This window comes from Panthera onca, chromosome A1, assembly GCF_046562875.1.
Source record: "Panthera onca isolate mPanOnc1 chromosome A1, mPanOnc1 haplotype 2, whole genome shotgun sequence".
Lineage (NCBI taxonomy): Eukaryota > Metazoa > Chordata > Mammalia > Carnivora > Felidae > Panthera > Panthera onca.
In genome coordinates, this window is record NC_138339.1 from 223,881,730 (window position 1) to 223,894,169 (window position 12,440).

The window sequence follows — 12,440 nt, forward strand, 5'->3', positions numbered from 1 at the left end:
CTCTGCCTTGAATTCCCTTCCCCTACACTTTAGAATGTTCGGCTCTTTATAAATTTAGATACAACTCATTTTAAAGTTTCTGTCATCAGAGAGGCCAATCTTAAACTTCCAATTTAAAGCAACCTCTCTGTTCATCTATCTCAAAACCCTGTTTATTCACCCTGATTTAATTAGGGCATTGTTCACCATCTCACATATTGCTTCCATACTCGTCTCTTGGTCTGTATTTTCTTTCTACAACATGACCTCCACTGGAGTAGGCATATTACCTGTCTGTTCTCTACTATGTCCTTAGGAAAATATTTCTCAACCTTTAAAAAAATTGCACTCCATATACAGTCTTTTAAGGTATTTTTTCATTATCATTTCTAGCCTGTGAAATTTTTAATACCATAGTGTGTTCTGGCCCTTTGGAGGTTTAAAAATTATATAATATTTAAGTTTTTTGTTTGTTTGTTTGTTTCCCAACTCCCTCCAGACCAAAGTTTGCCTCCTTGGGGGGCAGTATTGCCTTCCTTTAGCTTGTATGGTCTGAAAGAATGTCTGATATGTGCCCAGTGTATGTTATAAATATAACCCATTTTAGCTATTTTTAAAAACATTCCCTTGAGAGACGAAAACCCTTATTTCCCAGGCTAACATATAGAGGTTTGTTCATTACAAAATTATTGAACAATCATAATGTATAAGGTAACAGAGGGGGTGACAGTGTTTCATAGAGTAATGCCAAAATCTCATGAGAAAGACTAGAGTGTAAGCAACTGAGTACAATGTAGGATAGAATAAAGTAAGCGCATAATAGAGGTTTAAACATAGTTTTCAGGGACTGAAGGGGAAGAAGAGATTAACTCACACAAAGAAAGAAATAGCTAATGGAGGGAAAGGCAGAGGAGAGAAATTTCACTAGACAAGAAAATTGACTTCTCTTGGACAAGAACAAGAGTCTTGAGGTCCTTAGACTCTGAGTTGAGAAACTGCACCAGCAAGTAATCGTGGTAAAGAGAATGAAGGACTTGATGTTGGCAATGATCTTCTTTTGAATGTTATTCTGTTGGCACTAGTGAGTCTTTGAAAGTTAAACTACACAGAGATTCAAAAAATATAAGAAGAAATTATCACTCTAGTTTTTGTAGCCTCTTTTAGAATGAGAAAATCTGTTGCTATTTAGCATTTCATATTTAGGCTTCCACATTGCCACCAGATTAATTTACCTAAAGTGCACATCCAACCATGGGTGTTCTCTGTTGAAAAGGATTCAGTGATGGGGCGCCTGGGTGGCTCTGTCAGCTAAGTGTCCGACTCTTGATTTCAGCTCAGGTCATGATCCCGCTGACAGCGCGGGGCTTGCCTGGAATTCTCTCTCTCCCTTTCTCTCTGCCCCTCCCCAATCACGCTCTCTCTGTCTCTCTCTGTCTCTCTCTCAAAATAAATAAAAATTTTTAAAAGGATTCAGTGATTTCCCAGCACACGGCGGATAAAGTATTAGCTCCTGAGATGGGACAAGGTTCTTGTTCTCCATAATCAATCTTTTCTTTACTTGTTGAATTTCATCTCTTACCATTCTATGCCTCAAACTCTGTTAACCAGGAAATTGTAAGTTCTTATAGTTTGCAACACTGCACCTCGCTAATTCCCATCTAATTTTCCCGGTATTGCAGTTTTGGTAAGTTCTATTTAATATAGAAAATCCATATTCGCTTTGGTGAAAACTTCAATACAGTCCTCTAAAGAGTAACCCTGGTAGCAAGTTTTATGGTGGTATTGTTTTATATCAATGAGCTTGGAAGTATAGACTGATGTCTGCTCTCTGATTCAGACTGGAGTAACTTTAAAAAGTATTTACACTTTTCTTTCATATAGCACTAAGATACCATTTTCAATTTGAAAATGTATAAAGTATGCCTATTTTTATAAGAGATCGCTCAGTTAGCATTTTTAAAAATGGCGTACCATACTTGTTGAAGAGTAACTAGTGTGAGCACGTGAGTCTCTTTCCTTGGACAGTCTTGGATTTTGCAATATTTCTCCTCAGTTTCTTTAAACTTTTAGTTCCCATATACGAACTTGTAAATATACAGTCTTCAGTTTTGCTAGATTTTGCAATTCGTGTAAATGCAGCCCTGTAACAAGTACTCCCTTATGTCGGGCTCCTCTTGAACAGTATGCACGTTTGTGAGGTTCGTCCATCTCTTCCGTGTAACGGTCTTCATTCGTTCTCATTGCTCTGGGGCATCCGGTTGTGCGAACGCGGCATGATGTATTTATGCCTACTATTTTTGATCGATTTTTTGGCTACTTTCTAGTTTTTGGCTATGCTGCAGAGTGCTGTAATGAACATCTGTACATGTCTTTGTAGAGGAATGTAAATACTCAACTTGGAGTGGCATTTTCTAGATCATTGGGCATACACATGGTTAGCCTTAGTAGGTACTGGTAATTTCCCGAAGCAGTGTGAGAGAATTTCTGTAGTCCACATCCTCAGAGTTATGTGCTATTGTCTGCATTTTTAATTTTCGTCATTCTGGTCACTGTGTAGTTTTAATTGGGGTTCACTGTGGTTTTAATTGAATTATTTCACTCTTGACTAAAGAAGTTGAGGAACTGTTCGTATTTATAGGCTATTTAGATATCTTTCTCTGTGGAGTTCCAGCTCAAGTCTTTTTCCATTTTTTTCGTATTGAGTATATGCCTTATCCTTATTGATTTTCTGTAATGTAAGTTTGTTTTTATTTTTATTGATTTGTTCTGCTGTTCGCTATATTATTTCCTTGTTTTTAATTTCTTTGAGTTGAATTTGCTGTTCTTTTACTGTGCTTCTTGAAATGGAAGCTTATATCACTAATTTTCAATATTTCCTCTTTATACTATATCCATTTATTTTGAGTCCTTTAGACACATTTTGCGATGTTTCCTTTGCTATCATTTTATTATTATGAAATTAAAATATTTCTTATATCTTCTGAGATTATTCTTTTGACCCATAATTATTTAGAAGTATCTTATTTAACTTATAAATGTTTAGGGATTTTCCCATTGCTTTTCTATTATCATTATTATTCTTTTTTTTTATTTTAGAGAGAGTGTGAGCAGGGAAGAGGTTCAGAGGGAGAGAGAGAATCTTTTTAAACATTTTTTATTGTTTCTATTATTTATTTTTGAGAGACAGAGAGAGAGAGCAAGCAGAGGAGGGGCAGAGAGAGAGGGAGACAGAATCCAAAGCAGGTTCCAGGCTCTGAGCTGTCAGCACAAAGCCCAAAAGGGGGCTCAAACCCACAAACTGCAAGATCATGACCTGAGCTGAAGTCGGACTCTTAACCAACTGAGCCACCCCGGTACCCCGAGAAACAGAATCTTGAGTGGGCCCTGTTAAGGGCTCAATCTCATGACCCTGGGATCATAACCTGAGATGAAATGAAGAGTTGGATGCTCAACCAACTGAGCTACCCATGTGTCCCTCTATTCTTTACTTGTAGATTAATTCCATTGTAAATCAGAGACTTCAATTGTTTGAAATTTATTGAGTCTTGCTTTATTCCCCAACCTGTCACCCATTTTGGTCTGTGCCTTATACACACTTGAAAATGTGTATGTGTGAGATTGTTACTTTCTTGAAGATGAAGGTTGTAAGTAGAATTTTCTCTGTGTCTTTGGTATTAAGTGGTTTGCTATGATGAACCTCATTGTTGCCTTCTTTCGATTCATAAAGATTTTCAATCTGGTCATTGACTCTTTAATCAGCTGTGGGAAATTATTGCCCATTATGTATTCAATATTGCTTCTCTACCATTCTGTCTTGGTTTTCCTTCTGGGACTCCAGTTATACACATATTAGACTTTTTGACTATATTGTATAAATCTCTTAGGCTACATTCTGTCTTATAATTTTTTAGTTTTCTCTATTTTCAGTCTTTATATCTTCTCTTAACTGGAATCCAATGTCACTTATTCTGTTTTCTGCCATGTCTAGTCTGCTGTTTTTAATTTCATGTACTGTTTATAGTTTCAGATTGCCAACTGTTTTAGAGAGTCTTACTTTTTGTTTATTCTCATTTTTTCCCATTATTTTCACCTACCTCTTCCTCTATTTACTTTAAATTAATAATCATAGTTATTTTTAAAGTCCTATTCCACAGGCTTCCAGTTATGGAATGAGTAAATCTCGGGAATAAAAGGCACAACATAAGGAATATAGTCAACGATATTATAATGACAATGTAATTGGACAGATGGTAGTTACACCATGGTGAACACAGCATGATGTATAAACTTGCCAAATAACTAAGTCATACGCTTGAAACCAATGTATCATTGTGTGTCAACTAAACTTAAAAAGTAAGTAAATGAATAAATAGTATATATAGTATCCATAGAGGTTTTTTAACTCCATGCCATGTACATTGTTTAAGGAATTATAGAGACAACAATCAGTGTTATTTTTTCCTAGGTATAGTTCACACTTTCCTCTGTTGGCAGATATGATAATATTGTGATTATATAAGTGTTATTATAATTGAGCTGAGTCAGGGCAAGGTGGCAGTTTTACTTAGACTCAAGTGACATCTATCTCTATTTGCCTCATCTTTCCTTCTAGCAAGACTTTGTCTTCTTAGAACTGTAAATCCGTGAGAAATTTCCTTCTGCTTTTACTTTTCCAGTTTGGGTACGGCCCACATGGGCTTCATAGAAAAACCAGTAGTTCCTTCCTCTTCTGCCATGGAAGTTGTGGTCTTTGGATATTTTAAGTTAGTTTTTAAGCCAGTCATACATATGGACTCAACATGTGACAAATATCTTGAGGAAGAGAATGCTCACGGATTTGTTGCAATCCCCTCTGGTATGACTTTGTGTCAGTTGCATGTTCAGACCATCTCTAGAGGACTTATTTATTTTGCCCATAATACTTGTAATATTTCTTACTTTTAGAGAGATCTGTGGCCTATAAAGAAAGGGGCTCCTGGGTGGCTCAGTCAGTTAAGCCTCCAACTCTAATTTCAGGTCAGGTTGTGATCTCACAGTTCTTGAGTTCAAGCCCTGCATCCTGCTTGGGATTCTCTCTCCTTCTATTTCTGCCCCTCCCCTGTGCTCTCTCTCTCAAAATAATTAAATAAACTTAAAAAAAAAAAAAGAAAAAGTATAGGATCTCTGGAAATATCTAGAGGATGGTTATAACAACAGACACCTAGAATCCTGAAAATGGTCATGCCTCAAGACTGTGGGAGATTTGACCCTACCTAGTAGGTTTATACTCCCAGTCTCCTGTGACACTTCAGAGTCGCAAATGTCCTAGTTGGTAAAATAGGCAATTTATTTGAGCATCCTCTAGATTTCAACCCAAATAACCATCAAAATCTCAGTTGCTTTGTCTTCTTTTTAGAATATTTCTCTGTCAGTAAAAAGCTTGATGCTCAGTTCGTGCCTAGGCATGGCAGATTTGGATAGGAAATAAGAGGGCCAGCAGTGATTATGTAGGGAAGTATTTTCCTTGCTTGGTATTTAAGGTCATCTAGTGCTTTTTGATTCCACAGCTCTATGATGCTTTTAAAATGTCATTTTAAAACTTGTAAAGTTTTATACAAACCTATTGTTACTAATGGGAAGGCTACCACCATCTAATACATTCGATGAAGAAAGTGAAATTCTGGCCCATTTATATTTTTAAACTTTGCTATTTAAAAAAAAGGGCACCTGTTGGGTGGCTCAGTCGGTTGAGCATCGACTTCAGCTCAGGTCATGATCTCACAGTTCATGGGTTCGAGCCCCTCATAGGTCTCTGTGCTGACAACTCAGAATCTGGAGCCTGCTTTGGAACATGAATACAATATTATTAACTACTTACAGACCTTCAAATTTGCCAGTTGTCCTACTAATACATTTTCTTGTCCAGCAGCCAGAACTTGAAATTTCATTTCATTGTCAGATCTCCTTAGTCTCTTCAAGTCTGTAAAAATTCTTGAGCGTTTCTCTGACTCTCACGGCTTTCATAGTTTTGAGGCTCACTGCCCAGTTGTTTTGTGGAATGCCCCCCCCCCCCCAATCTCATTTTGTCTTCTCATGACTAGACTGAGGTAATACATTTTTGGTACCAAAACTACAGATGTGATATTGTAACCTTCTTAGAGCATCATGCATGATTATAAAATAAAGGTTTTTAATTTTTTTTAGTGAGATTTATAGAAGTATACCTCACACAAATCAAAACACACCCTCTCCAACATACAATTCTATGAGCTTTGACAAATGCATGGCTGGGCAACCAGCACAACTATGTAGACGTGGAAGAGCTTTTTTTTTTTTTTTTTAAGATTTATTTATTTATGTATTGAGAGAGAAAGAGAGAGAGTGTGCGGGAGAGGGGCAGAGAGAGAATCTCAAGCAGGCTCCCCACTGCCAGTGCAGAGCTCAAGGCAGGGCTTGATCTCACAAACCTTGAGACCATGACCTGAGCTGAAATCAAAAGTCAGAGGCTTAACCAACTATCCAGGCACCCTAAACGTAGAGCAGTGCTAGCACCTTTCAAAAATTCTCCTCTCAAATACTCTACCTCTCATTCTCTAGCAACCATTGATATGTTTTCTATACCTATGTCTTGCCTTTGCTAAGTGTAGTATATAAATGGAATCATGCAGCATGTAGTCTTTTCGGGTTTTCTTCTTTAACTTAGCATATTGTATTTTAGAGTTATTCACGTTGTGTGTGCCAACTATTCTATTATGTATTGTGACCATAGTTTGTTCCTTCATTGACTAGTTTTTGACTAGTTGCAAAACCTCTGGGTTGTTTCTAGCTTTTGGTGGTTCTGAATAAAGCTGCTGTAAACCTTTGCATATATCGCATTTGACTTTAAAATATAAACATTTCATATTTTTCTCATTTTGAATGATTTCATTTCACTTATTAGTAGTTTTAATAAAGTACATTTTCCTCTAGTGGCCTTAGAGATCTAATGCATGAATGCATAATAGATACCATCCCTCTTATACAGATCTGTATACTCGTGCAGGTGAAACCCACTTCAGAGCATAATTAGTTAATCATATCTATAACTTGTAACAAAGAACCCATTTAATGATGTCGCTAGGATTCAAGACATAGCATGCAAATTTATCATTCTCCGATGTGTGTGCTAATGTTGCTCTCCGGGACCCCACTGAATAGTCTAAGAAATACTGCCAGACAAAGAGAAGTAAAAAAATAAGACTAAAACTGATGAACCGAAAGTCAGCAATTTAAAGAACTCTTTATTGGTTCGGTGGGATGAGACTGATATCCAGGACGTGACATTTAAATTGTTATTCTAGTTAAGAGAAGTGTATGTCTACTCTTTTGTAAAGTGGCTAAGATCTTCATCCTAAATTAAGAAAAAATTCATTCTTGGGGTAATTTGCATTTATAAAACATTTCTAGGTAATGAAGAGAAACTAGAATTAAAGATGAAAAATAACAATATGCATACGCATTGGATCAGATCCCTGAAGTAGACATTGTGTTTGAAATATGCAGGACTTCTGATAAAATTGAATAAAAGGCATCCGCAGAGTGGTAGAATATTTACGCCTGTGACGCTCGAAGTTCAAACTTGGAATTCTGTCACCCTTAATGCCACTTTACTAATTTAAAACAGTGATTTCATATTTATCTAAACATAAGATGGCTTTATAACGAATTGTCAAGGCTGTATTTTTCACAACATTGGTGCTGTGGAATGAAATTTTTTTAATTAAAAAAAAAAGCCACAAAACTGACTTCAAAAACTCTTTCTTGATCTAATCATCTCCTTCCTCTACATTTCAGCCACCTTATATTTGGTCAAAATAACGCATGTATTACCATTTGAAGGTGTTTCACGTATGGGATGCCAATCTCTGACCACAGATCTTTAGGTTTTCCACTTTCCAGATCCAGCTTTACCATGACTCTCCTCTTGCAGTCTTCTTATTTCCCAGGTTGGCTTTATCGTGTTCTCAGCCCAGCTAGCACTTTCTGAAATTCCAAATTGATTTCCAAATGTACCATATGATATAACCATTTTTACTAGGCAATAATGAGAGTGCACTTTGCTATTTACTGAAGTCTCAGAATTTCTTATTCCCTTGACGCTGTAAAGTCCTACACCTACATTATCTGTTGTCTACTCTATTTGCGCTTTCTTAGATATAATGCCAATGCCCATGAGATTCATTCCATGCTATCAAACCTAAGGTAAACTCTTAATGCGCCTCAATAATCCTTAAAATCAAATCATATTGTTGATCCTTCTCCTACTGCAGTTATTGCACATTTTTCTCCTGGTTCTCAAACAGCCAGTTCTATCCCCAACCCCTTTTGCGCTCAGTATATGATTCCATGTACTGCTAAAAAGAACTTCCTCAAAGTCCCTTTAACTGTCTACCTTCCTCAAAGTCTTTAACTGCTCCTGTCTTCCTTCGTTTCTATCCCCAAGGAAGAAGTTTCACTCCCTTTTGGCAAGGCTAACTCTCTTCCTTTCTTGGTTTTTGCCTCAACATATTCCATGCTATTTCCCTGGGGACTTTGTTCCATCGATATTTTATACCCATACCCCACATCTTTATCTTAGTCCTGATGATGTAGTGTTCAGATTCATCAGTAGGCCCTGCCTGCATCATCTTAAGAACACATAAGACTGAGCAAAAATTTAGGCCAACTCATAACGGAGATGCATCATGTTAGGTAAAAATACCAAATGAGTGTTTGTAACCAGATCTGAATGGGATTTTACACTCTGACCATCATTTCCTATGTGACATGTCAGGTTGTTTAAGCTACAATAATTATGCTGTTCCAGTAACAAATCAAAATTTAAGCATTGATAATGACAGAGAAACTCACACTGTACTATCTTTTCTGTTAAAATAATGATCAAAGCCGGACAAAATGTAGTTTTTAAAAACAACCACATGAGCACAAAGGAGAGCAAGAAATACAAGTGGGATGTGAGCAATTCAAGTCTGTGAGGGAAGGAAGCATAGTCTGTGACTCCCCCATTCATCTCAGCGTCTTCTTTAAGGAAATTTTCAGTTTACCTCTTGAGAGCAGAAGCCCCAAGCAGCAGTCAGCAGTCCTGCTTAGCTGCGGAGAAACAAAGTTGCAGCTTGGGGTTTCCAGATGGGCTGTAATGTAAACAATAGAGTCTTGGAGAGAAGGGGATAGCAGAGAGATGAACTCCCAAATCTACGTATAAATTGTTCTTAAATCCAAGGTTAGTCCTCAACTGTGCTTGCCTAGGGGAAAACCTTGTTCTTAAATCCAAGGTTAGTCCTCAACTGTGCTTGCCTAGGGGAAAACCGCTAGGAAATTCAGCAGAGAAAAATAGCTAAGAGGCGATAGCTCTGGACTGAGACTTTAGCGATTGTGTGGCCCAGATTTGACTTTAGATGCCAGTGGGGTCTTAAAGTAAGTACCATGCTCTGGAAGTAAGTAGGAGAGAGTAGGGTTAAATATAAACCTGAAATACAACAGCTAGTACAAATCCCAAACTGATGTTTGGAAATATCAAGATAAATCACGGTCCATCTGCCTACCAAAAGAAGAATTTAAGTTCCTTAGTAGATAACATCACCCAGAAGCTCTACAATATTGTACACAAAATTTTCAGCATCTTACCCAAAATTACAAAGCATGGTTAAAGCAAAACAAGCAAACACATAAGGTCACTCACTGAAAATGAAGAGAAAAAATAGGTAAAAGAAACCACTTTGTGATTGAGATTTGGGGTTATGAAACAGGGGCATCAAAATAATTGTGATTAACATGTATAAGATCATAGGGCAAGTTACGGAGAATTTCAATAGAGGGGCCAAAATTCATACACACACACAAAAGAACAACATGGTTGAAATTTAAAAAAATGTAATAACCCAAGTTAAGAATTCAATAGTTGTAACGGAAGGTTAAAAACATCAGAAGACAGAATCAGTGATCTGGAAGATAGGTCAGTAAAAAAAGTATCAGGAAGATGCCCAGAGAGGAGAAAAAAGGATAATAAAATATACAAAAGACATATAGGCCATGGTGGAAAGTTTTAACATAGGAACAGTGAGTCCCAGAAGAAGAGAGATTGAGTAGAAACCATATTTGAAAATACACTGGATGAGAATTTCCACAAGCTAATGAACACTATCACATATATTTAATAAGCTTTATAATTGTATGTTTCGAAAATGTAAAAGACTTTACAAATAAATTATTAGCATTATTAAGTGAATTAGGTAGAGTTATTACATCCAAATCAATATATAGAAATCAACTATATTTCTTGATGTCCTATTAATGGAATTTATACCTAAGTAATTTCCCTAAAACTCTATTTGACTTTTTTATTTCCAACACCCACTTACCCCTGCAACTGCTCTCTTTCCTTTCTTCCCTCTCTTTTTTCTTTCATGTCTTTACATCTTTATGTCTTTCTTCCTCCCCCCTTCCTTCCTTCCTTCCTTCCTTCCTTCCTTCCTCTCTGTTTTCATTTTCAACCTTCATCACTTGACACATGTTGAAAATGCTAAAGTTCAGGGGCGCCTGGGTGGCTCAGTCGGTTGAGTGGCCGACTTCGGCTCAGGTCATGATCTCGTGGTCCGTGAGTTCGAGCCCGACCCCCGCGTCAGGCTCTGTGCTGACAGCTCAGAGCCTGGAGCCTGTTTCAGATACTGTGTCTCCCTCTCTCTGACCCTCCCCCGTTCATGCTCTGTCTCTCTCTGTCTCAAAAATAAATAAACATTAAAAAAAAAAAAACTAAAAAAAAAAAAAAAAGAAAATGCTAAAGTTCTATTTATGTATTATTAGTCATATAGTATATATTGGTTGGATAATTGCTAACATACTATCTTAATTGAATGCCGATGGCCACTTTTAGTTTTAGAGATTATTTTTAATTCTACTTAATTCTTACAATACTTAATTGAAAGAAACTTACATAATTTTAAATGAATATTATTTACAACAATCTGTTTAGTAATCCATAAGAATATTAGAGATATGATCCTTCCACTCTTCCTCAATAAGGTGAACACTGGGACTCAAAAAAAAAAAAAAAAAAAAAAGAAAAGAAAAGAAAAAGGAAAGAAAGAGAGAGAGAAAAAAAGAAAGAAAGACAGAAACACATAAACTGGATGGTACCAGAGGAAAGCAATATCAGGTCTGTGTATAGTCTTAAGCACTAAATTTGGAAACAGGACTATAAAAAATCAAATATGACTGAAATTGTCAGAGGCGCTGAGTGGCTCAGTTGGTTGAGTAACAGATTCTTGATTTCAGCACAGGTCACGATTCTAGGGTTGTGGGATAGAGCCCCACATCATGCACAGCATGGAGCCTGCCTGAGATTCTCTCTCTGTACCCCTCTCCCCTGCTCTGTCTCCCCTCTCTCTCAAATTAAAAAAGAATGAGTGAAATGGTCAGTTAATAAGAATTAACTGAGAGGGGAGCACACTCTCTTACTTTTTTTTTAAGAAAAGCCCTCAGCCTTTCAAGAACATTCCTTATTTTCATTATAAGATTAAATTATACATTACTCTCTTTTCCAATTCTCATAGTTCTTCTTGTGCTGCAAAAATTCAGATCATCTATAGATGGTTAATTACTCCATATGTAAAAATGTTTTGCATAAGGTGATATTAGGAAAACTGTAGAAGGTTTGAACAACAATGAATGTGGTATAATGCTGCCATAGCAGAATTTTACTTTTGCAAATGTTAATAACTTTGCCATTAAAAAAATGCTGGAGTGCTGGTCTTGGGTTCCATATGCTGTTAGAAGTTTTCCAGATGTCTGAGAAATATAATACCATTCATTTGAATCTCTCTATAGTTAAGCCATCTGGTACAGTTAAGTACCAGAAGCTTTACAATTATTCACAATTCTGTTACATAGAATGCCATTTTTACTATTGGGGAATAAACTGATATCACAGATATGCTGTTAGTAAATCTGAAAAAGTTCTCCCGTAATGGAGACAGACGTTGATGTTCCTATGAAGATGTTGTGTCACTTATTACTGCCTACGCTCATCAACACAATGATAGTACAAATGGTTTGCTATCCTAAACCTCCATAATTTCACTGGATTTTGGATTCTTCATACTTTGTAATATGGTCACTTTATTGTAATATGACATATAAAGTTATATCCTTTGGTAGAAATCATGGCCTTGCCTATACTCTGGTGGTGTCACCAGAGAAGATTCAGGGTTGGAGTGGCTCTTCAAGAACTTTGATGCATGTTACATCCTAATAGCTTTAGCAGTGTGGAAGGGACAAGAGCATCAGAAATTCAATGCAGCTGGAATAAATGATACAAATATACCCTCCTTAATGTCTGGCACATTGTCACAGTTTAGGGAGTACCCTATATTTGATCCTAGCTCTTCTTCGCTTCTGGAATTATCACGGTCAGAGTAGGATTTAAACATTGAGTAAATCTTTACTGA